The sequence below is a fragment of the Acinonyx jubatus genome, chromosome A1 (assembly GCF_027475565.1).
Source record: "Acinonyx jubatus isolate Ajub_Pintada_27869175 chromosome A1, VMU_Ajub_asm_v1.0, whole genome shotgun sequence".
Classification (NCBI taxonomy): domain Eukaryota; kingdom Metazoa; phylum Chordata; class Mammalia; order Carnivora; family Felidae; genus Acinonyx; species Acinonyx jubatus.
In genome coordinates this window covers 144,015,859-144,039,444 of record NC_069380.1, presented here as the reverse complement: position 1 = coordinate 144,039,444, position 23,586 = coordinate 144,015,859, and the positions used below count along the sequence as shown (strand labels likewise).

General features: G+C 38.4%; 1 long non-coding RNA gene across 1 annotated transcript in view; it reads right to left on the bottom strand.

Moving 5' to 3' along the window:
* Positions 1–23,586, bottom strand: part of LOC128316057 (uncharacterized) — a 289,792-nt gene that overhangs the window by 248,277 nt on the left and 17,929 nt on the right. The gene's annotated exons all lie outside the window — the stretch shown is intronic.

The window sequence follows — 23,586 nt, the reverse complement described above, 5'->3', positions numbered from 1 at the left end:
GAGCCTTGGCACAGATCAGACTGCCTCCATGTAAATCTCAGCACACAATGAGTTCTTGCATGTGCCAGGAGCCCCTCCTTTAAAATTATGCTGCCCAGCCCTGCTCCCCTCCCCAGCCCCAATCCCTTGTCTTTGCACTCTGGGCCTGTGATGGGAGTGGCAGTCCTGATTATCTCCCAGTGACTTCAGGGTCATTTTTCCACTGACTTGGAGAACAGCTCCTGGCTTCTGCTGAGATGACTGATCCATACTAACTTCCTTATCAGGGGCACCTGGGTGGCTCAGTCAGTTAAGTGTCCGACTTCACCTCAGGTCGTGATCTCGCGGTCCGTGAGTTCGAGCCCCACATCGGGCTCTGTGCTGACAGCTCAGAGCCTGGAGCCTGTTTCAGATTCTGTGTCTCCCTCTCTCTCTGACCCTCCCCCCGTTCATGCCCTGTTTCTCTCTGTCTCAAAAATAAATAAACGTAAAAAAAAAAAAAACTTCCTTATCAAATGGTCACTTGGTCACACCCTTAGTGTTCTCATTTTTTGCAATATGGATAAGCTGATAATTTTCAAATCTTTTAAGTTCTGTTTTCTTCTTGCTTAATTTTTTCATCTTTAAGTCATTTCTCTCTTCTAGAATTTTACTAGAAGAAGTCAGGAGTCAAGCCATCCCTTCAACACTTTGCTTAGAAATTACCCACTTTCACCACTTGCAAATTCTACCTTACACAAAACACCAGAAGATTAACACAATTCAGCCAAATTCTTTGCCACTCAATAATAAGGATGGCCTTTCCTCGACTGTCTAATACCCTGTTCCTCACTTCCATCTAACACCTCAGCAGATCTTTACCCTCCACATTCCTGCCACCATGCCAGTCAGGATTACTTAGGGATTGTCTAAGAAGACTGAGGCCTTTCTCTACAGCTGTCCCCTTTCTTTTTGAACCCTCAGCAGAATCATTTTTAAAGGTCAGTCTGTGTCCATGTTAGCCCTTTTCAGCATGTGCCTCAAACTCCACCCAGCATCCAGCTCCAAAGCTGCTTCCACATCTTTAGATATTTGTTACAGCAGTGCCCCAACTTCTTGGCACCAATTTTTGTCTTTTTTATAAGCCTCTTAGTCTGTGATACTCTGTTTTGGCAGCCTAAACTAAGACAATATCTAAGGAACAAAAGGAAGAAGACAATTTGGGGTGACCTAAAGGAAAACAATGTTAATATGCTGTAGGAAAATCTCAGATTTGAATAATGTTTACTTACACTGCACTTCTCTTTAATAACTTTTATTGAGGTATTTATATACAACAAGTTTCACCAGTTTTTAGGTGTACAATGTGATGAGTTTTGATGAATGCATATAGTAGAGTAACCAACAACACAATCAATATAAAGTACACATTCCCCCTATAAACCAACAATGAAGTAACAGAAACAGAAATCAAGGAATCAATCCCATTTATAGTTGCACAAAAAAACATAAAATACCTAGAATAAATCTAACCAAAGAGGTAAAAAATCTATACGCTGAAAACTATAGAAAGCTTATGAAAGAAATTGAAGACGACACAAAAAAATGGAAAAAGATTCCATGCTCCTAGATAGGAAGAACAATTATTGTTAAAATGTCAATACTACCCAAAGCAATATACATATTCAATGCAATCCCTATCAAAATAGCACCAGCATTCTTCACAGAGCTAGAACAAATAATCCTAAAATTTGTATGGAACCAGAAAAGACCCCGAATAGCCAAAGCAATCCTGAAAAAGAAAACCAAAGCAGGAGGCATCACAATCCCAGACTTCAAGCTATACTACAAAGTTGTAACCATCAAGACAGCTTGGTACTGGCACCAGAACAGACACTCAGATCCATGGAACAGAATACAGAACCCATAAATGGACGCACAAACGTATGGCCAATTAATCTTTGACAAAGCAGGAAAGAATATCCAGTGGAATAACGACAGTCTCTTCAGCAAGTGGTGCTGGGAAAACTGTACAGCGACATGCAGAAGAATGAACCTGGACTACTTTCTTACACCATTCACAATAAGAAACTCAAAATGGATGAAAGACCTCAACGTAACATAGGAAACCATCAAAATCCTCGAGGAGAAAGCAGGCAAAACCCTCTTTGATCTTGGTCGCAGATACTTCTTATTCAACATGTCTTTCTTATTCAACAAAAGCAAAAATGAACTACTGGGACCTCATCAAAATAAAAAGCCTCTGCACAGCGAAGGAAACAATCAGCAAAACTAAAAGGCAACCGACAGAATGGGAGAAGATATTTGCAAATGACATGTCAGATAAAGGGTTAGTATCCAAAATCTACAAAGAACTTATCAAACTCCACACCCAAAAAACAAATAATCCAGTGAAGAAATGGGCAAAAGATATGAATAGACACTTCTCCAAAGAAGACATCCAGATGGCCAACCAACACATGAAAAAAGGCTCAACATCACTCATCATCAGGGAAATACAAATCAAAACTACCATGAGATACCACCTTACACCTCTCAGAATGACTAACATTAACAACTCAGGCAACAACAGATGTTGGCGAGGATGCGGAGAAAGAGGATCTCTTTTGCATTGTTGGTGGCAATGAAAGCTGGTGCAGCCACTCTGGAAAACAGTATGGAGGTTCCTCAAAAAACTAAAAAGAGAACTACCCTACGACCCAGCAATTGCACTACTAGTCATTTATCCACGGGATACAGGTGTGCTGTTTCGAAGGGACGCATGCACATCCATGTTTATAGCAGCACTATCAACCATAGCCAAAGTATGGAAAGAGCCCAAATGTCCATAGACTGATGAATGGATAAAGGAGATGTGGTATAGATATATACAATGGAGTATTACTTGACAATCAAAAAGAATGAAATCTTGCCATTTGCAACTACGTAGATGGAACTGGAGGGTATTATGCTAAGTGAAATTAGTAAGTCAGAGAAAGACAAAAAACACATGACTTCACTCATAGGAGGACTTTAAGAGACAAAACAGATGAACAGAAGGGAAATAAAAATAATATAAAAACAGGGAGAGAGACAAAAGAGAAGAGACTCATAAATATGGAGAACAAACTGAGGGTTATGGGAGGGGTTGTGGAAGGGGGGATGGGCTAAATGGGTAAGGGGCACCAAGGAATCTACTCCTGAAATCATTGTTGCACTATATGCTAATTTGGATGTAAATTTTAAAAAATTAAAAATAAAATTTAAAAAAAAACACCAGAAAATCAAAAAAATAAAGAACACATTCCCCACATCACAAAGTTCCACAAGTCCCTTTTATTTACCATTATGTTTTAAAGCAAGTATTGAGGTTGATAGCATTAAGACTGATCAATTTAGCCACTGGTATTAAAACCAAGTAAGCTAAAGGCAAATGCTGTTACCTGGAGTTGTGATCTCTTAAATTAATCTTTCAATAAATGTACCCAAGATGAATGATAAAAAAATCAAGAGGTGATGCTTAACAACAAAATCACAGATTCAAAAAGATAAACTTTCTCCAGAAAAGTAATAGAACAGTTCACTTATATAATACATCTTAATTTTATCCGTATCAGTTTGATCAGTGCCTACACAGTGATATTCTCTTTGGAGACAGAGATTTTTTTGAGGTGGGGGAGTGGTCTAATGACAAACTGTTCCCTGAGTAACTTCTTTGAACCGGTACCAACCAGAGAGACCAAAGAAGAAAATGACCTGAACATTCTCGCAGCATCTACAAGTCACAGAAACTTGTATATAAGTTTCTATATAAGTAGTTCTATATAAGTAGTTATCACAGACTCCAGTTCCACACAAGAAGAGAAACCTTACTCTAAAAAACCAACTCGTCATGAGGATGACTATATAAGTTTCAGACAGATGTTTTAAAAGGACAGAGAGAGAAAGAAGCCAGATGGGAGTATTAAAGGCAGGAACCAAATTAAGCCCAAGATTACCCAGGAAGATAAAAAGATGACTAGGAGAATAACAGCTAGTGCTGACCAGAGTCGGAGCACAGCCGGCCAGCCCATGCAGACAGACGTGGCTCAGACTTGGCTGGGACCCAAAGCAAGCACAATGCACCCATATCGAGAGCAGTCAGGGAATGAACTGTGTCCTAAGCAACTGAATCATCGCATGTTACAATAACGTCTACATTCTGAGGAAGAATCCTTCAAGAATAAGAAGAAATCTCATACTGTTGGGTAGATGAACCCCATATACACTTGCCCAGAGGCAAGAGACAAGACAACAATGAATACAGCTTTGACACACACACCCCAGACTGTTTTCAATAAAATTTCAAAGGAAGTAAAATATGTAAAGAAAACACAATTTTAAATTTTCACACCCCCCCCCAAAATAACTAGATCAAAGGGTTTCTATTGTATAGTTTTAAAAATGTTAGTCCCACTTAAACATTTTCTGGCCTGAATGAACCTATTCCATAATAATCAATGTCCTAGAGGTCAAGCCTTTGATGTCTCAGGGTATATCAGCTACCAAAAATCCCTCAGCTGTGAATTCGAATGGTGTTTGTTTCCAGGTTGTTTTCTCATGGGACTGAGACTTAAAAATAAGTGCTAATTTACCTAATTGGTTTGCTTGCTGTATGCAACGCATAGAAACACCACAAAATGCCACAGATCTTGCTAAACACTCACAAATCTGACTATGACCAGTATCTAACGTATTCCTCAGCAATGAACTAGGGAGGACCCAGCTAGAAAGGATCCCTCAGGTCCCTGCCAGCTGCTCTCACCATGAATATCCATCTTCACTCCTCCCAGCTTACCCATCATCCTGCAAGACGTCCTTCCTTTGATTCTATTTTTTTTTAATTTTTTAACATTCATTTATTTTTGAGAGATGGAGGAATACAGAGCACGAGTGAGGGAGGAGCAGAGAGAGAGAGAGACAGACAGACAGACAGACAGAATCCAAAGTAGGCTCCAGACTCAGCTGTCAGCACAGAGCCTGATGCTGGACTCAAACTCCCAGACTGTGAGATCATGACCTGAGCCGAAGTCAGAAGTTTAAGTTTAACCAACTGAGCCACCCAGGCACCCCTCTCCTTCCTCAGATTCTAACTCAAGTTAAACTTGAAAAAGTGGTGAACACCCTCCTGAATGTCAGTGAAAATATTAAAGCCCCAAGGAGGAAGAGAAGAAAGGACAAGAGATGGTAGTGGGAAGCTACCGCCACTGGCTCTGAGTGGATTGCTGTAATTAAGAGCAGCTAGATGGTGTGTTACCAAAAAAAATGGTCCCAGAAACAATTATAAGATCACCTAACCCAGTGATTCTTGAATCACCTGGAGATCTCATCTCTATGTGTATTCAGACTCAGGAGGTCTGAGGTGGGCCCGAGAGTCTTCATTTCTAGTAAGCTCTCAGGTGGTGTCTATGTTGCTGGTCCATGGGCTACACTGGAGTAGCAAGTTCTTAAAGTCCTTGTTTAAAAATTCAGATCTCTAGGCTCCACTCTGAACAATGGAGGCTATGGAAATCAGTACTTTTTGAATACCTCTGATGATACTTGTACTCTAAATTTTGAGAAGTGGTTCACTCTCACCCCCTGCCTGCTCGCTGCCACCACTGGGAAAATAACACCTGAGTCTACACCAGTTAACTCTGGTGACAGCCGCCTGCCAAAGCCAGAGTAGCAACGGTGGGATGGAGGAGGTATATTCCATATCCAGGAAGTTTGGATGGCGGCTCAGGAATACCATCAACAAGCTAAGTTAATCTGCTTTACCCCTCTTGACTACCAATCTTTATCCAGCTGCTAGTAAGTGACTTTTACCTGGTGGTGGTAGTAAAGATGGGAGTTTATTTTATTTGGTACCTTAAGGAAGGAAGTAAATTTAGTGGGGGTGGTAAGGTGCCACATACTAATTAGGTTGGAGTTTCTTTATACTTTTCTATAATTTTCTAATTTTCTACGAGAACATCTATTACTTTTATAATCAGGAAAAGAAAAGAGAATTAAAGTCTTTAAACGGGGACCTACAACATTCTTAAGAAACTACCACAGAATTTAATACTTCCCAAATCAGGAAACTACCTGAAAATGTCCTTCCCTTGAAGTTTAGTTTTTATATACATTCTAACTCGATTTTCTGATTCTTGAAATTTACCTCTGGATTTTATTTACTAGAAATTTTTGTGCACTATTTTTTTCTTCACTCCTTGCCTAGTAACCAGGCAGATTTCAGTCTTATAAATAAATGTACCAATTTTTTTTTCATAAGAAATTTTTCAGACTTAGCTACCAGGGGATATTCCTGGTATTTTCTCTCTTTTGATTTTTAGGTGTTTAGTTTTACTAAACTATACTTATTTTAACTAAACTGTCCCACATCATCTCTTCCCCAGAGGTAAGCACTTCTGACCAGTCTGATTCCCTCTGTTGTTTACCTCCTTTTTTAACTCATCAAAGATAAGCTTATGAAAAATGAGCATTGAGCTCACTTCTTTCATCCATTCCCTCATCCTCCCTACATGTTGTTGCTGTTGTTATTACCATTTATTAATTACTCTACTGGTCACATTGGAAATGTTAAAGAGTTTTAAATCTGTTTCTTATTCTGCCAACTTCTGACATGGTCTAGTAACTTCTCACTGTAGCAAGTGGTGAAGATATTAGCCCCCTACTATTTACTTCACTTTTCCCTCCTCCTGCTCTCTTCTAAATCCTGTTATCTAAACCTTTAATTTTGTCATTTATATTCCATATGACCATCCTTGTCTTTAATGTTTTGGGTATAGATGCTAAAAATTAAAATCCGTATTTATTTCATTGTAACTATCTAAATATTATTTACTGCAAAGCCAAGAAACATGCTAGCTTGTCTTTAGTTCTCAGCAAGTCCTCTGTCACTTATGTTGGGTGACTCCAAAGACAGCATCACTGTCAAATGGACTCCCTTATCATGTGGCCTTGACTGCCCTAAATCCTGTCACATTTCTGTTTGTTTCATATTTGGAACATGACTCTCTTGTACTTTTTTTGCATTTGATTTGGTTTGGAGGACACAGAGGAGGAGATTTTTAATTGTCTTATTTTCACCTTGTAAATAGAAGATATATATGTCTCTACCATATCCTGAAATTTACTCTCAACCGTATAACAAAATCTGCTTTTCCCAAGAGACACTTCTCCTATAGACCTGATGACTTGGAGGCCTCTCACCCTTCACTCTCCTTTACTAAACGTGTGGCTGAGAACATCTCCTCTTTCTTGGTTCTCTCCCTCATTTTGCTTTCACTGAGAAAAATGCCTTCAAAAAAGATATACCTGGTAGCCAAATTTTCTGAATCCTTACATGTCTAAAATTGTCTTTATTCTACCTTAATACTTGATTCATAGATTGGCTATGAAACTTTGGTGTCATAGCCAATAACTTTTCCTCAGAATTTTGAAAGCATAACTCTATTATATTCAAACACCCCGTGTGACTGAGCAGATGTCTGATACCAGTGTGATTTGCCATTCTTTTTCAGGGAGCTTTTTTTTCTTTTTTAAAACTTCTTAGGATCTTGTCTGAATCCCAAATGTTCTGAAATTTCATAAGAATGTACCTATGTGGATATTTTTAGTCATCTTTTGAAGCACTTGATGAATTCTCTTAATCTGATATTCAGCTTTGGGAATTTTTCTTTGGCTCCTCTTAATTTCTTCCTCTGTCTTTCCTCTGCCTTCCATTTCTGGTATTCCTACTAACCTGATTTGGGATCTTTCAGATTCATCATATCTTTTCTTTCATATTTTGGTGGCTCTGTCTGATTTTGTCTGATGTTCTTGGAGTTTTACTTTTCACCAATCATTTATAATTTGTAAGACTCATTTCTCATTTTGCTTATTCTTTTTTTCATGGAATCCTGCTTGTTTTATGGATGTAATATCTATATTACATCCATAATATAAAATATAATATAATATAATATCTAATTAGATATATGTAATATACATACATAATATGTAATATCTAATATTAAAGTTTTTAAGTTCTAATTTTTAAGTTTTAATTTTTAAGTTGTTTTCTATTGTCATAAGATCAAGGCCCGCATTGGGCTCTGCGCTGAGCAGGGAGCCTGCGTAGGATTCTCTTTCTCCCTCTCTCTTTGCCCCTCCTTCAAAATAAATAAATAAACATTAAAAAAAAGGTGTACACTTCCATTTATAAAATAAATAAGACACAGGAATGCAAAGTACAGCATAGGGAATGTAGTTAATATTGTAACAATCATGTATGGTGACAGATACTAACTAGATTATGATGATCACTTTGTAATTTACATAAATGTTGAATCACTATGTTGCACACCTGAAACTCATATAATATTGTATGTAAATAGACTTCAATTTTTTTTAAAAAAAAGCTTTCTTCTGTTCCCTAAATGACCTTTATTTCCTCCAGGGCCAATACATATTGTTATATATTTTATATATATTTAACATGTATTTTTATAAATATTTGCTATCTTGATTTTTTTTTTCAAAACCACTCCTTTTCCTCTACTGCCTGGTATCTTGGATGTCCATTCATATTTAAGAATGAAGACCTGGGTATATTATTCTAGATAAGTGACTGAGGTTGCCTCTGCACCATTTCCACATATGGCTCTTCCCCTGAGTGGGAAGAATGATCACAAACTATGTGTTCAAGGGCTGTGACGTTTTTGAATGTTGAGTAGACAGGAAGGGAACCAGAGTGAGGACAGTGTTAGAAGCCTTAGTTATCTCCAGACAGTTTCAGTTCTGCAGAGCACTACTTGCTAAACTCTCACATCATCAAATATATGAGGAAAAAATTTTATTGGGGTATTTGGACTGCTCTCAGCTGGAGAGCACCAGCCTGTCTAGCTGCTCTGTAACCCCTTAGGCCTCCTAGCTGCTTTACATGTGGAGGTAGGGGAGGTTGGACCTCTGGCATTGCATTGACCAACGTTCGAACCATCACTTCAGTTTTCTGCAGTCCATGAAGGCCAGCCTGAGCCCAGACTCCTTCCTTTTCATGTCCCACATGGCTACCAGTCAGCTATTTCCTCCATTCCATCTCCTTCTTCCCACTTCTCTGTGTTCTATCTTCCAGAAATTTGTTAAACTCTTATCTTTTTATGACCTCTGCATCCCTTTCTCCTGGTTGTTATGAATTTCTAGCCCAAATGCTTTGCTGTGATCTCAGAGGAATTAGAGATAGGGGGCAGGTAAGTAAACATGTGTGGTTTGCTCTCTTGAAATCTCAGACCCAAATATACTAGACTTCAAGCAACCAGAATAACTCTTCCTATTTTGCTTTCTCCATGTTTTGCTTTGTTTTAAGAAAGATCTTATCCTTTAGTTAACAACGACTTATATCGTGAAATTATCCTTACTTCCTCCTGAACTTTGATCCCCATATCTGGTCAGTTCTTGAACTGACTATCCTTACACTTGGTGAGAAGTCTAAAACCTATCTCCTATTAAACATTCCCATTGCCCATGCAAGAACTGTAGACTGATAAGAGGCTAATTAAGAACTTAGTAGGAACTATGCAAGGTAAGGATGTGGTAACTAATCTTATTGTAACAATCATTTTGCAATATGTACATATATCAAATCATCTTAAACTTACACAATGCTATCTTCAATTATATCTCAATAAAGCTGAGGGGAGAAAAGAACTTACTAGTTCTGACCCTCATAGACCACCCCCTTACACTACCATGACAGCTCCTAAGTGTTCTTCTCTTCTGTAACTTCCTCTTTCTAATTCACCCACCCAACCTTCTCCTGACCTAGTAATTCCCCAAGGTACAGTTCTTTTTTTCTTTCCCTCATTTAAAAGTTTATTCATTTATTTTTGAAAGAGATAGACAGAGACAGAGACAGACAGAGAGAGAGAATCCCAAGCAGGCTCTGCACAGTCAGCACAGAGCCCAAGGCAGGGCTCGATCCCAGGAACTGTGAGATCATGACCTGAGCAGAAATCAAGAGTCAGATGCTTAAGTAACTGAGCCACCCAGGCATGCCCCCCTACCCCCAAGGTTCAGTTCTTATCATTCACCATATGTATCAACTACCAGGACATGAACCCCTGGAGGTACTTCTGAAAACTTAACTGGGGGATGAGGTCTTTTTTAAGCTCCACCCTCTCCCCAACCATTCCTGGTGGAGAAATAAGAGGCTATCAATGAAGTTGCTGCATATGTAAATGGTATGGAAGCATGAAAAAAAAAAAACAACACAACAAACCAAGCAACATAGGGAATCCCTGGAAAGAATAAAGAGCAAGCTTCTTAACTTTGCATTAAAGCCCTTCCGTGTCCAGGCCTCATTCCACATTTCTGCCCTTACCTCTCACTCCTCCTCCTTATGCTCTTTGGATTCTAGCCAAGTTAAACTACTTTTTAGGCTTTAATTTGTTCTGCAATTTCCTACTCCTATGCCCTTGGTTTTCCTATTTGAAAAGCATTTCCCCCTCATGGAGGGAAGGTGTTGTCAAAATTTCCTCCATCTTTCAAGGACCAATTGAAATATTGGTCTCTCTCCTGAAATATTCCTTAATCCTCCCAGCTGGAAATAATTTCTCTTCCCCTGTTTTATCTTTATACTCATATACACTTCTCTTACTTGTAACTTCTGTCATATTCTGACTTAGTCAATAGCCATTTGTGTACATGTATTTTCTCCTCTATAATAGACTATAAACTGCTTGAGGGCAGAATTCATAATTGTTCATTTCTTACTTTCTTAAAAACACTTAGCACAGCACCTCTTACAAATAGCTGATGCTCAATAAATGTACTTTGTAATAAACCTTCTGATGAGAAATGGCCATTGTTACCCTTGATAAATTTTCACTGCTCCAGTTCATTACTCTAATATTCAAAGTTCTCCACAGTGTATCTCCAACTTAGCTTCCTGCTCTCCTCCTACAGGAATCTTGATTCAAGCCAAAAGATTCTTTTATTTCATTTTGTTTTTTAATGTTTATTTATTTTTGAGAGAGAGACAGAGTATGAGTGGGGGAGGAGCATAAAGAGAGGGAGACACAGAATCCGAAGCAGGCTCCAGCCTCCGAGCTGTCAGCACAGCGCCCAACGCAGGGCTCGAACTCACGAACTGCGAGATCATGACCTGAGTCAAAGTCGGATGCTTACCGACTGAGCCTCCCAGGCACCCCTCAAGCCAAAAGATTCTATTCACAGACTGCCAAGCTGGTAAGCATGCTGTGACCCTCCCCTCTACCACACTGATCTTTATGAATCAGTTCAAGTGTTTCCCTATAAACCCAAATGACACCATTCAACCTACAATGCTCTTTCCATCTGCTGATTTTGGCAATGTTCCCATCAACTGTAATTTTTTTCTTGTTACTTAAATTTAATAATTATTAAATACCTCCCCTTTTTATTTGCACATGACAAAGCTTAAGAAATATTTGATTTATTGAAAATTTATCATTCATTCAAAATAATCAGTAATACTAGAATTCTAATATATCCAACAATGTTAATTACATAATTTTAAAGTATGATGTAGTATTTTCAGCTATATTAGCATAAGCTATATTAATGAAGAACAATATACTAATATATATGCTGATTATTTTAATGTATTTAAATAAGTCTTTTAAATAGGTTACATTACATGTCATCATTTTGATACTATGTATGTGTTTTGCATATATGCCATAATTAATTCTAGATCCATGTAAGTTATTATCAGCCTCCAGTCACTAGTCTATCAAATAATTAAAGCTTGTTTGTAAAATAAATCATAGAGAAATCTCTTCTCAATATATTTCTATAATTTTTTCTGGAAATAATTTTATAGCTGATTTGAATTCACTCTAACAGAAAGATTTCATACATAGGAACAAAACTCACAACAAAATCAACATATGTTGCTATATACTTTTCAGTATACTCAAGATTCTTGTCACCTCATCAAAAACAAGCTACTTATTCTTGCTTGTTTATTTTCCAGAATTTTACTTCTATTTTACAAATGTATTTCTACCCTATCTTAATTATCTTTCTTTTATATCATCCTATCATATTGTGTAAGTCAGAAATCCTCTTTAAAATTACTTGAACTATCTTATAATAAAATATAAATATACAAATGGATTATTAATACAAAGACAAAAAAAAGTCACACAGTAGGGAGACAGCTTTGTAGAAAATAAATGTACTAGAGAACCTACAGTAAGGATGTTACTATTAGACCCCAGAGGAAGCTCTCAATGGCCAGAAAGGAAAATTGTGGGTCATGTAGTTTTCATCACATGATACAAGTTTTTCACAGAAGTATTAGTTTTTCACAGAGTGAGTCCTAAGAGAAAGATGGCATCATGTAAGAAAAAAAGTCCCAAAAAGAATTTGGTTTTGAAGGTTAACAACAAGGTCATTTCAAACAAGTCAAGTGTAAATGAATGGCGGGCAGAAGTGCACAGTATGGGAAATCTCTGGACTTTATGAGATTTACGATATCTTACTTTCACTTCTTTTTTACTCTGGAGTGTATATAACTCTTTGACTTATCTCCACAGGGAGAATGTGAGAGACCATTCCCTGAAGACAGGATGCTTGATGTCTCTGAATTTGGGATTCCTATTAGAAAAAACTAAGAGCTAGGGATGTGTGGATGGCTCAGTCGGTTGAGCGTGGGACTCCTGATTTCCACCCAGGCCATGCATGATCTCATGGTCATGAGCTTGAGATGAGCCCCACATCACTCCATGCTCAGCTTGGAGCCTGCTTAGGACTCACTCACTCTCTCTTTCTCTCTCTCTCTCTCTCTCTTCTCCCTCTGTCCCCTCTCCCCAACTTGCATGCTGTCTCTAAAATAAAAAAAAAAAATTATGAGCTAAAATTAAAATGCACTATTTTTTTTACAAACACATGTTGTCTAATTATGCTACAGAAATAGAGGTTTTCTTAACAGGTAACAGCCCCTTCACAGTCTATATTCACTATTACATCAAGCACCAAGAAACAAGACAGAGAATGCTCAGAGCCCATGTATATGAAGCTGACCACCAACCCAGCAACACTGAGAGGTGAACAGCTACCCATAGCCCCTCTGGTCAGTAGGGGGGCTCTGCTTCCCAACCACAATCCACCCCCTCTCCTTTCCCCCTATGCTTTCCACGCCCAGGCAGGAGAGCTTCAGCCAACTATAAACCCAAAATCTAATCCATAGGTCAGATAGTTTGGCCACATTTTTCCTTTGGGAATAAAAAAATAAATAAAGGAGGCAAAAGAAAAAATGATAGCTGTGTTACTGTCCCAGACAATGTTCTCAGGCAAAGAAACTGACTCACAGCTGAACAACTTCCTGAAAGAAATGTTTCCATAAGATAGCAGTAATGCCACAGAATCAAAAAATGAACAAGCAAAAAGTAATAAGAAAAAGTTGTGCCTTGGGGTTCCATAACTCCATTTTTTCTGCCTAACATCTCTATGAACCTGATGACTCATCATTTTACTGTCAGATCTAGTGTTTTAAGCACTTTGTTGAAGGAGCACATGAAGGGCAGAGCCTTGCCTGAAATGATGATTTCCCAAATAGCTTCACCAGAACATAACCAGTATTTTCAATGCAAACAGATGAGCTTGTCCACACTGCCCTGGGATGAGAAGGATGATCTACAGAAGGCTACTATGTTGGGTCCTCAGATCTGGTGCAGGCAGCATCTCGTAAATATGTTTATGCTGAAGTCATAATGCAGGCTGAGAAAAAGCAAGAAAAACAGCCAAAATGATCCCAAAACATGACTGATAAAAGGAGGAGATAATAAGAAAACACCCAATAGGCATGCAAGTACATTAGATGGCATCAGTTAGGTTGAAAGGCTCCAGCTGGAAAATGTCAGAGGTTAAGAGCTCTCGATTTGGTAACACCGGGTGTGTGGGAGCAAAGTGATCTTCTAAGAGAAGGGGGTCGGTACTCAGCTTGGTAGACCACAGGAGCTTTGAAGAAACTCTCAGGGAGACCGAGAAGGAGTTCAGGGAAGGAGGCTGGCTTGGGGGTGACCACACACTCAGAGCCAGGAGGAGGTAATAAGACCTGGCACAGAAGTCTTGTATGAAGCCAAAGTGAGTCAAAGTCTGGAATATCACGTGGATGAGGTAAAGAGAGAGATACCATTGAATGAGAAAAGAATTTGAAAGATAAATGTGGTCAGAGAGGCAGATAACTTTTATAAGAGCATTCCAGAATGAGCAGATGAGAAAAGCAGTTTGAATAAGTAGGGAAATAATCTATTTATTTTCATGGGCAATTGTAGGCTTAAAAGGAAATGTTGGAGATTTTTAGCCTTAAATAGACAAACAGTATACTAGTTTCTAGTCAACCACCAAATATAACCTGGTATCTGGAATACAATTCGGCATGCAATTCCCAGAATAAATTATGTTGACCTAGCTATATTTTTGCAGCCTTAGGAAAGGCTATATGTATTTATCCCTCCAGAAGTACACCAAATTTTTTACTAACTTTCAGCCTCCTGCTTCTCCCTTGGTGTCCGGTGTTAGATGGGCAGTCCCCAAAATGAATCCCAAAGCTCCAGCATAGGGGCTCATCACTCTGCTCCCCACTGCAAGTGTGCCTTCCCACAGATAGGATTCTTTCCAGTCTGACACTCTTCCTGGGAAGTCAAAGTTGCATGACCAGTTTTCTTGGCAACTAATGGCAACTAAACCATCCCAAAAGACAAATACAAATGGGTAGAACTCACATGTGCAGGATTTACACACTTGATACCGTATCAAACATAGAAAATATCTCCCAGTTTCATAATTTTTGTTGAGTTTCATGCTATCACATACCTCAATTCTATGTGCAGGAAACATATTAATAAAAAATGTCCTACTTCAAAAACCAACAAATTACTTTGATGCTATTTCAAATTCTATTTTTTCGGTTCTCCCACATTTTTGCCTTGATCCTCGGATAAGAAACCAATATATCAGGGTGAATACCTTGTTGTGTTTATCATTGTTATCTTTATGAGAAGACATTAACCTTTGCCCTTTGAGATAGCAGAATCAGTCATCCTCAGATCAAACAAACTGAACTAAGAAACATCTGAGACACTGAAGATTCATCTCTCTGATGTCGGTTTTCGGTGGCCCTATCCAGCTTTGCAAAACTAACCCCCCCCATCCCCCAAGGCATTCAGAAATTATTTTATTTGCTCTCATCCACCAGCAAAGGAAAAGTAGCAAACTCCAGAGCCAATGACTGTTCATCCCAGCCTGTGATAACCCTGACCCTAGTAAAGCCAACATCTGTCTTGTGTTTGGGGTGGACGACGGCCAACTGGGGATCAGAAAACAACAATTTCCCTGGTCAGATGTAAACCTTGCCCAGCATGTTGACTTTATAAACCACCCTGTAAGCTCAGTAAATTTAATTGGTAGATAGGGTTGTCTTTCCTTGGCTCACTTCCCACTGATTAATATTACTGCTATGAGTACACGTATGATCAGACATACACTAACAAGACTCTGTCTAGACAGGCAGAGAAGGTTTTTCCTCTTCCCCACCTCCTAGAATTAGGCATTAAAATATGCTACTTGTGAATGGGACAAATGTTTACATAAATCATACTGGCAAAATAAATACTGTTCTCAATTACTTCTAGTGGAGATACTATAGACAGAATCAGTTAGGTATAGGAACTACCATGTCAGAGTGTTCCCTGTGTACCTCAAAGTTGTATGAGCCAACAAGAGGGAAAGCAGCAGTGTGTTAAGAAATCTGAGTATCAAGACTATAAATCAGTGCTTGTGACAGGTTGATTCTGTCTAGCTTTGCTTCAACCAACATTCAACCTCAATTTATGGTTGTGAGGAGGTCTCAAGCATGGCTAATCGTGTTGAAAATGACACTGGCCATTCTTACAATGTGATATAAAAAATTATAAAGAATTACTTTGAAAATTACTTGGAAAATCTCAAGTGAGGTATATCATGCAGGAAAATATGTTATTCCAAATCTAAGATTCTTGTTTCCTTAAGAGAATTTTTTCAAAGCACCACCTCAAATAAACAAAAACAAAACAGACAAACCATTAAATAACTCCTAACATATAAATAAAACTGCAAACTAACTTTCCCCTAGCCACAAAGCGCACTCACAACCTTACCCCATGCTTAATATTTTCTTATACAGAGCACATTATGAAACTAAATCTGCTAGAGAAGACCAAACCCATAAGGTTTCCTGTAAGTAACCCCAACATTATCCTTGATTATTATATTATGAATCTATCATCACAACTTATCAAACCAAGTCAATAGCACATTTTTAAAACTCTCCTTGCAAGAACAGAGGATACAGAAGTCTTATAAAATGTAATCCCTACCTTCAAGGAGTTTCTAATCAAATTATCTATTCCAATTTAATTCTTAAAATTACTATTCTAGAAAACTGAAATGTAACAGATCACTTTGCATTGAAAAGGAAGATTTTCATTAGTTGGATGGACAGTAACAAAATACATTCTTATTTTGAAGGGAGGAACTTCTGCCTGGCTCTAACATAAGGTTCTACTGGAGCTGCCAATCATAATATCCATTCCTTCCAGACCCAAACTGGGCCAATGGTAGTCCTGTCCTTGGATGTTGTTTACATGAAACTAAAGGGATCAGCCATGCTCCTGCCCTTCCCATACTTGGATTATATTTGCCAGTAAATTCTCTTCTTGGTAAGCTAGTTGGAGTTGGCCTTCTGTCATTTGGAACAAAAACAAATCTTAGTTATGTTATCAATTGTTCTCTATCTCCATAGCACCTAACAACAGAAGTGGTTTTGGACTTCAGCAAGAGTTACACTGATGAATATGACTAATATTTTATGTATAAATTTTGACTCTAAAGAAGCTCAAACACTAAACTTGCTATAAAGTATGAATGTGGAAACCATCCTAATCTTAAATTATCTGGAACAACTGTCTTATATAACCTAACACCCAGACACAGAATGTTACCTGTTTCACCTACAGGAGATGAGTGATTTTCAACCCACTTGTTCTACAAATTTTGGAACTGCTGTAATGATACAAGGGCTACCTATCCCCTTCAGCAATGAAAATTCCTCTTCCTACTTTCTCATCCCAAATGCCTTTCACTTATTGTCATCCTGCTACTTCTACACCTTCACACATAAAACACATTCTAGTGTCAACCACAAATATACATGATAATCATACCACGTTTAGCTTTTTCTTTTTTTTTTTAATTTTTTTTTTTACATGTATGTATTTATTTTTGAGAGACAGAGAGAGACAGCATGAGCAGGGGAGGGGCAGAGAGAGAGGGAGACACAGAATTCGAAGCAGGCTCCAGGCTCTGAGCTGTCAGCACAGAGCCCGACACAGGGCTGGAACCCACGAACCGTGAGATCATGACCTGAGCCGAAGTCGGACGCTTAACAGACTGAGCCACCCAGGCGCCCCCACGTTTAACTTTTTCAAAGCAACCAAGTCAAACCCCTCTTCCCTCCTGGCCCAGCTGGGCATCCCCATAGCTGGACCTCCAACCATTCCTTCATAGGTTCCTCCCAACTCAGAATACCTGGTGTCACAATAAGGACCACATTTTGAGAACCATTAGACACTAAAACTTCTAATATTCCTCGAAACAGTATTATCTCTACAAAATAGGACAGGTTTTTGTGTGTGTGTGTGTGTTTTTCCGTGACGTTTTGGGCATTTATAGGGTCAGATTTTGGAAGTTCTCTCCCTTTCCTATCCTAAAGTTACAGAAAACAAAAAATGGGCATTACATGAACATCAACCAAGAATACTGTTTTTTCAGCTGCTTTCCCTTAACCTTGAGATTCCTGGATTGAAATGGGGAGAGGGAGAATAATTAGATATGATGCTGAGAAATTGATTCCTAATAGTTTGTGAGGTCGAGGGTATTCGTCACTTCACCCACTAGTCAAGTATTTCTTCATGGTTTGCTCCACAAAGAAAAGGGTTCTTGGGAGGGAAATCTGTTTGAAATTATTCAGTTCAAGACTGACACGTGAAATTAGAAAGAAAGAGGTCAAATAACCTTATGGCAAAAGTATCAGTGGATTTCCAGAATAAAGTGTGCTCTAGGATCATGTAGAGGTTTTAAGATGGCCACAGATGCTAAAGAGACAAAAAGAATTTAAAAAAATAGAGGGATATTCCTTACAGTAGAAGATAGCCAAGTCCCACCCGCACCATTTTCTCTCTCTCTCTCTCTCTTTTTTTTTTTTGCCTTGACCTTCAGCTGCTAACACGGCATCAAAATTAGTGCATACACAGAAGAGTTTGGAATCTCCCTTAGTATTTACATAATTTGCCATCCAGGCTATGACCCACCCTCCTGCTACAGAATGATAAATTCATCTGTCTCCACTGAGGACTGAGAAGTCTTATTTCACTGGGGAATAAGCATAATTTCTGCTCTACACGTGATATGATTACCGTGTCTAGTTTATTAGTCTGCCTATCTCTTGAGGCTACTTCATGGTAAAAATGTATTTAATAAAACTTTGGAATGACCAAGATTATGTAGCTTTCTCCAAAAGTCTTATTTCCTTAGTAACTGTTAATATCACTAAAATTCCAGTAGGCACAAGGCCAATAGGAAACAAGAAGTAACCATTCTACAACACAGGGCCCCCTCTAAATGAGGAATGCACTCAATAGCAGCTAGATGCAGAAATGCATTTCCTCCCAGTAGCTCTCCATTCCAACGATAGGTTATTTTGTCCTTCGTTGAAAAGAAAAATTGAAAACATTTGCTGTTTTGATCATTTTGTTTAAAAATAAACAAATTAGAATCCCTTAGTTTTAAGAACCAAAATCTGTAAGGAAGCTAAACCACATTATTTCTAAGGTCTCTTCCAGATATCAAATTCAGAGTAACATGCAGTCAAATGATAAATCTCTATTCGGTATTGATGGGTGCAATGGGAATTCAGGAAAGGGAAGAAAAGTATGGCAAAGTGTTGCCAAATGTGGTAGATGTTGGGGCTGCCCACATATATTTTGTTTTTCCTTCTGGCAGAAGACAGGCTTGCATATTCCCTCTTCCTGAAGTTAGGTGTAGCCAGGTGGCCAGTTTTAAGCAAAATGTCTTAGGCAAATGTGACTTATGTTACTTCTGGGCTACAGCACGTCATTGCCAGTGTTTGCTGTCCTTGTGCCCTCTTCCTCCAACACCATGACCAGCCACATTCCAGAGAGATGAACAGCTGCCAACCTAGATCCTGGAGTGAAGAAGCCAGAGAGCGGGTCCCCTGCATACTGTGGGATGACACACAGTGCCAAAAGAAATAAACCTTTGTTCTTTTCAGCCACTGAGACTTGGGCGCTGTAGAACTCCAGCTCTCCTAACTGAGAAATCAGGGATAGTTTGGTAGGAGAGGTAAGAATTGATTAATTGGTTATGGAGTAGAAACAAGAGAGAACAAAGGGGTTGAGGTTTCTAGAAAGGAGATTTAGTCCAGAGATTCTCAACAAATCAAATAAATATGAATATCCAGGGGGTAGGGCTCAGGTATCACAGATTTTATTATTTTAGAATGTTTATTATTTTACTTCTATTTTTTTAATGTTTATTTTTTGAGAGAGAGAGAGTGACAGTGTGAGTGGGGGAGGGGTGGAGAGGGGAGACACAGAATCTGAAGCAGGTTCCAGGCTCTGACCTGTCAGCACAGAGCCCAACACGGGGCTCAAACTCATGAACAGTGAGATCATGATCTGAGCCGAAGTCGGGCGCACAACCAACTGAGCCACCCAGGCACCCCTTTATTATTTTATGTTTAAATTGAAGTACAGTTGATGTATAACATTACATTAGTTTCAGGTGTACACCTTAATGATTCAATATCTATATATATTGGGAAATGATTGCTGCAAGTCTGGTTAACATCTGTCACCATACAAAGTTATAGAGTTTTTTTCTTGTAATAAGAACTTTTAAGATTTACTCTCTTAGCAATATTCAAATATGCAATACTATAATATTAACTTTAGTCACCATGCTGTACATGATATCCCCATGACTTATTTATTTTATAAGTGGAAGTTTGTATCTTTTGACTCCCTTTACCCATTTCATCCCTCTCCCCCTCACTTCTGGCAACCACAAACCTGTTCTCTGTTATCTATAAGCATGTTTTGTTATGGTTGTGGGAGTTGTCTCCTGTTTTTCGTATTCCACATATAAGTATGATCATATATTTGTCTTTCTCTGACTTATTTCACTTAGCATAATGCCTTCAAGGTCCATCTGTGCTGTCACAAATGATAAGTTTTATCCTTTTTATGGATGAATAATATTCCACTATATATATATACCACATCTTCTTTATTCATGCATCCATTGATGGACATTTAGGCTTTTTCCATATCTTGGCTGTTGTACATAATGTTGCTATGAACATGTGGGTGCATATATCTTTTCAAGTTAGTGCTTTTGTTCTCTTCACATATATACCCAAAACTGAAATTGCTGGATTATATCATAGTTCTATTTTTAATTTTTTGAGGATCCTCCATACTGTTTTCTATAGTGGCTGCACCAATTTACATTCTCACCAATAGTGCACAAGGGTTCCCTTTTCTCTACATCTTCACCAATACTTGTTATTTATTGTCTTTTTGATAACAACCATTCTAAAAGGTGTGAAATGATATCTCATTGTGGTTTTGAGTTGCATTTCCCCAATGATTAGTAATGATGAGAATGTTTTCAGGCACCTATTGGCCATCTGTATGTCTTTTTTGGAAAAATGTCTACTCAGCTCTTCCATTTTTAATCAGATTTCTTTTGCTACTAAGTTGTATGAATTCCTCATATAGTTTGGATATTAACCCCTTATCATACATATGATTTGCAAATATTTTCTCCCAGGTGATACTAAAGTGCATCCAGAGTTGAAAACTGCTGGTCTAAATGGTAGGGATAAGAATAGAAGAAGAAGGAAAGGACATAAATTTGCAATTTCTATATGCTTAATAAGTCCCAGATTGGGTTTCCCAATAACTTCAACAAAGAAAGAAAATGTACTTGTTAAAATTTTGTACAACCAAAAGAAAAAAAAATTGCATGATGTTCAATAGGTTATAACTGTCATTTCTCTTTTATCACTTATACATTATATAAATCAAGTGTAAGCTTTTCAAAAACAATCTTTTTTTTATTCAAAGAAAAAGGAAGATTTAAAACCCCACCAAAAGCTCCCCTCTAAGTGATTCAAATGTCAGTCTATCAGGTTCACATATCCATGGCACCAATAACACTATTACTAATAACATTAGCAGCTAACATTTGAGCATGTACTATGAGCAAGGCATTGTACTAATTTGTGATTATAACCTCACTTAATACAAACAATAACCTTGTCAGAGAGTTACTACTATTACCAACATTTTGCAGAAGGGGAAACTGACAAGATGAAGTAATTTACCAAGAATACACAATATCAGAAGAGTAGACTGTAACAGACAGACAAGATCACAAGACTGACAAACAGGTTAATGACACTACTACTAATTCACTTCAAACCCTTCACAGGTCTGCCACCAAATTTTAATGAATATATATGTAATCCATAAAAATCCAGAAATCCTATGTGGTCCAAGCTTAGAGTAACATTATATTCAAGGAAATAAAACCCAAATACCAAAAGTAATTTTAAAAGTAACTCAAATAATTTATTTGCATTTCCATTCATAATATGCAATGATACATTTTATTTTATTTTAAAGGTTATTCATTTATTTTTGAGAGAGATAGAGAGCATGAGCAGGGCAGGGGTAGAGAGAAAGAGGAAGAGAGAGAATCCCAAGCAGGCTCCACACTGCGAGTATACAGCTGTAGGCAGGGCTCAATCCCCCAAACCGTGAGATCATGACCTGAGCCAAAATCAAGAGTTGGACTCTCAACTGACTGAGCCGTCCAGGCACACGGCACCAACAAATTTTACATTTTATTTCTCCTCTTTTCCAATTCTCTAGGGCCTAGAACTACTCCCAGAGTAGGCATCACTAAATTTTTTAAAACTCTCTACTGAAACACAGCCATGATGCTAGGTTGCATTCTTGATCCACTTTCTCCTTTCTGACTCTTACTCTGTGGGAAGAGTATACTTCCCCATCCCACTCACATTGGGCCTTGGCCCTATGATTTGCTTTGACTAATGGAATGAGAGCAGATACAATGTATCCTACATGCCACAACCAAGCAGCAGCTTTGAATGTACTTGTATGGGGGGTGACTCTGCAGCTCAGTACATTAGGCTTCTCCCTTCAGCTCAGGTCATGCTCTCGGGTTCGTGAGTTTGAGCCCATGCCAGGCTCTGTGCTGACAGCTGAGAGCCTGGAGCCTGTTTCGGATTCTGTGTCTCCTCTCTCTGTCCCTCCCCTGCTGGCGTTCTGTCTCTCTCTCAAAAATAAACATTAAAAAAAAATTTTTTTTTAATGTACTTGTATGGTTTGACTTGGTCTCTTGTGCTTACTTCTGTTTTCCTTCTGCCATGAGAAGAGAAAGCCCCAAGTAGCCTCAAAATGAGAGACACATGGAACAGACAGGAATTTGACCCGAAAGCTAGAACACAGCCATCAGAGCTGACCACAAACCTGTGTGTGAGAAATTAATGTTTGATTTTGTAGAACCCTGAGGTTTGGTATTGTTTGTTATACAACATATTACAGCAAAAGCTAATACATAATGTGGCTTTTCTACTTTCCTTGCTTCTTCTCCATGCCCAGTAAGCAAGCACCCTATGTTTTGTTTTTTGTTTTGTTTTGTTTTGTTTTGTTTTGTTTTTTCAGGAGGAAATAGGAGAGAGAAATTGGAATGGGCAATACAAGGTTAGTTTGGGATAAGGAAAAAGTATTACCTAGGTAAAGTCTGGAAAATGGCATCACACAACATCTAAAAGGGCACTCTCTAAGACAGAGATACAACAAACATGGTCATCAGTGAGACCTGCAGTCAACAAAAACTTGGCACAGCCAATATCATCTAATGTCTAGATGGAGTACTATTATCATCTCAAGTAAAAATATAAGCCACCTCAGCTTACTTTCTTTTCAGGAAGAAGGGGCATTGAGGGCCTGGTATGAGGAATTAGATGGCAGGAACATAAACAAGAGGTGTCTCTGACTACTGTCCATACCTACCTGATTGTAGTCTGTGTTAGCCTGAGAACCCTGTGTGGCCCATGGTCATGGCCTTAAAATGAAACGTTGATATTATCTCTCATATGAAACTCATATGCAACTAAATACATAATTAAGAAATTGTTGTCTATTAACTAGGCCAATGCATTTGTCACATCAATTGCCTTTGTGCTTCCATTCTGCTGTGTGGCCAAGGACTAGTATAGGTTTTGTCCCATAAGCAGTCTAGTTCTCAACACGTGAGATCCTTTCATAACTAGTATGGGATGTTGGTGATTATTATTTAACTGAATTACCAATTAGAATGTTCTTAGAAATGACTGGAAGCTGGGAGCATCTCTGCCTCCACACAGACGGAGGATCAGAAACCTTGACGAGCAAAGTAGCCACCTAAAGGTCCACAGCATCCTCACTG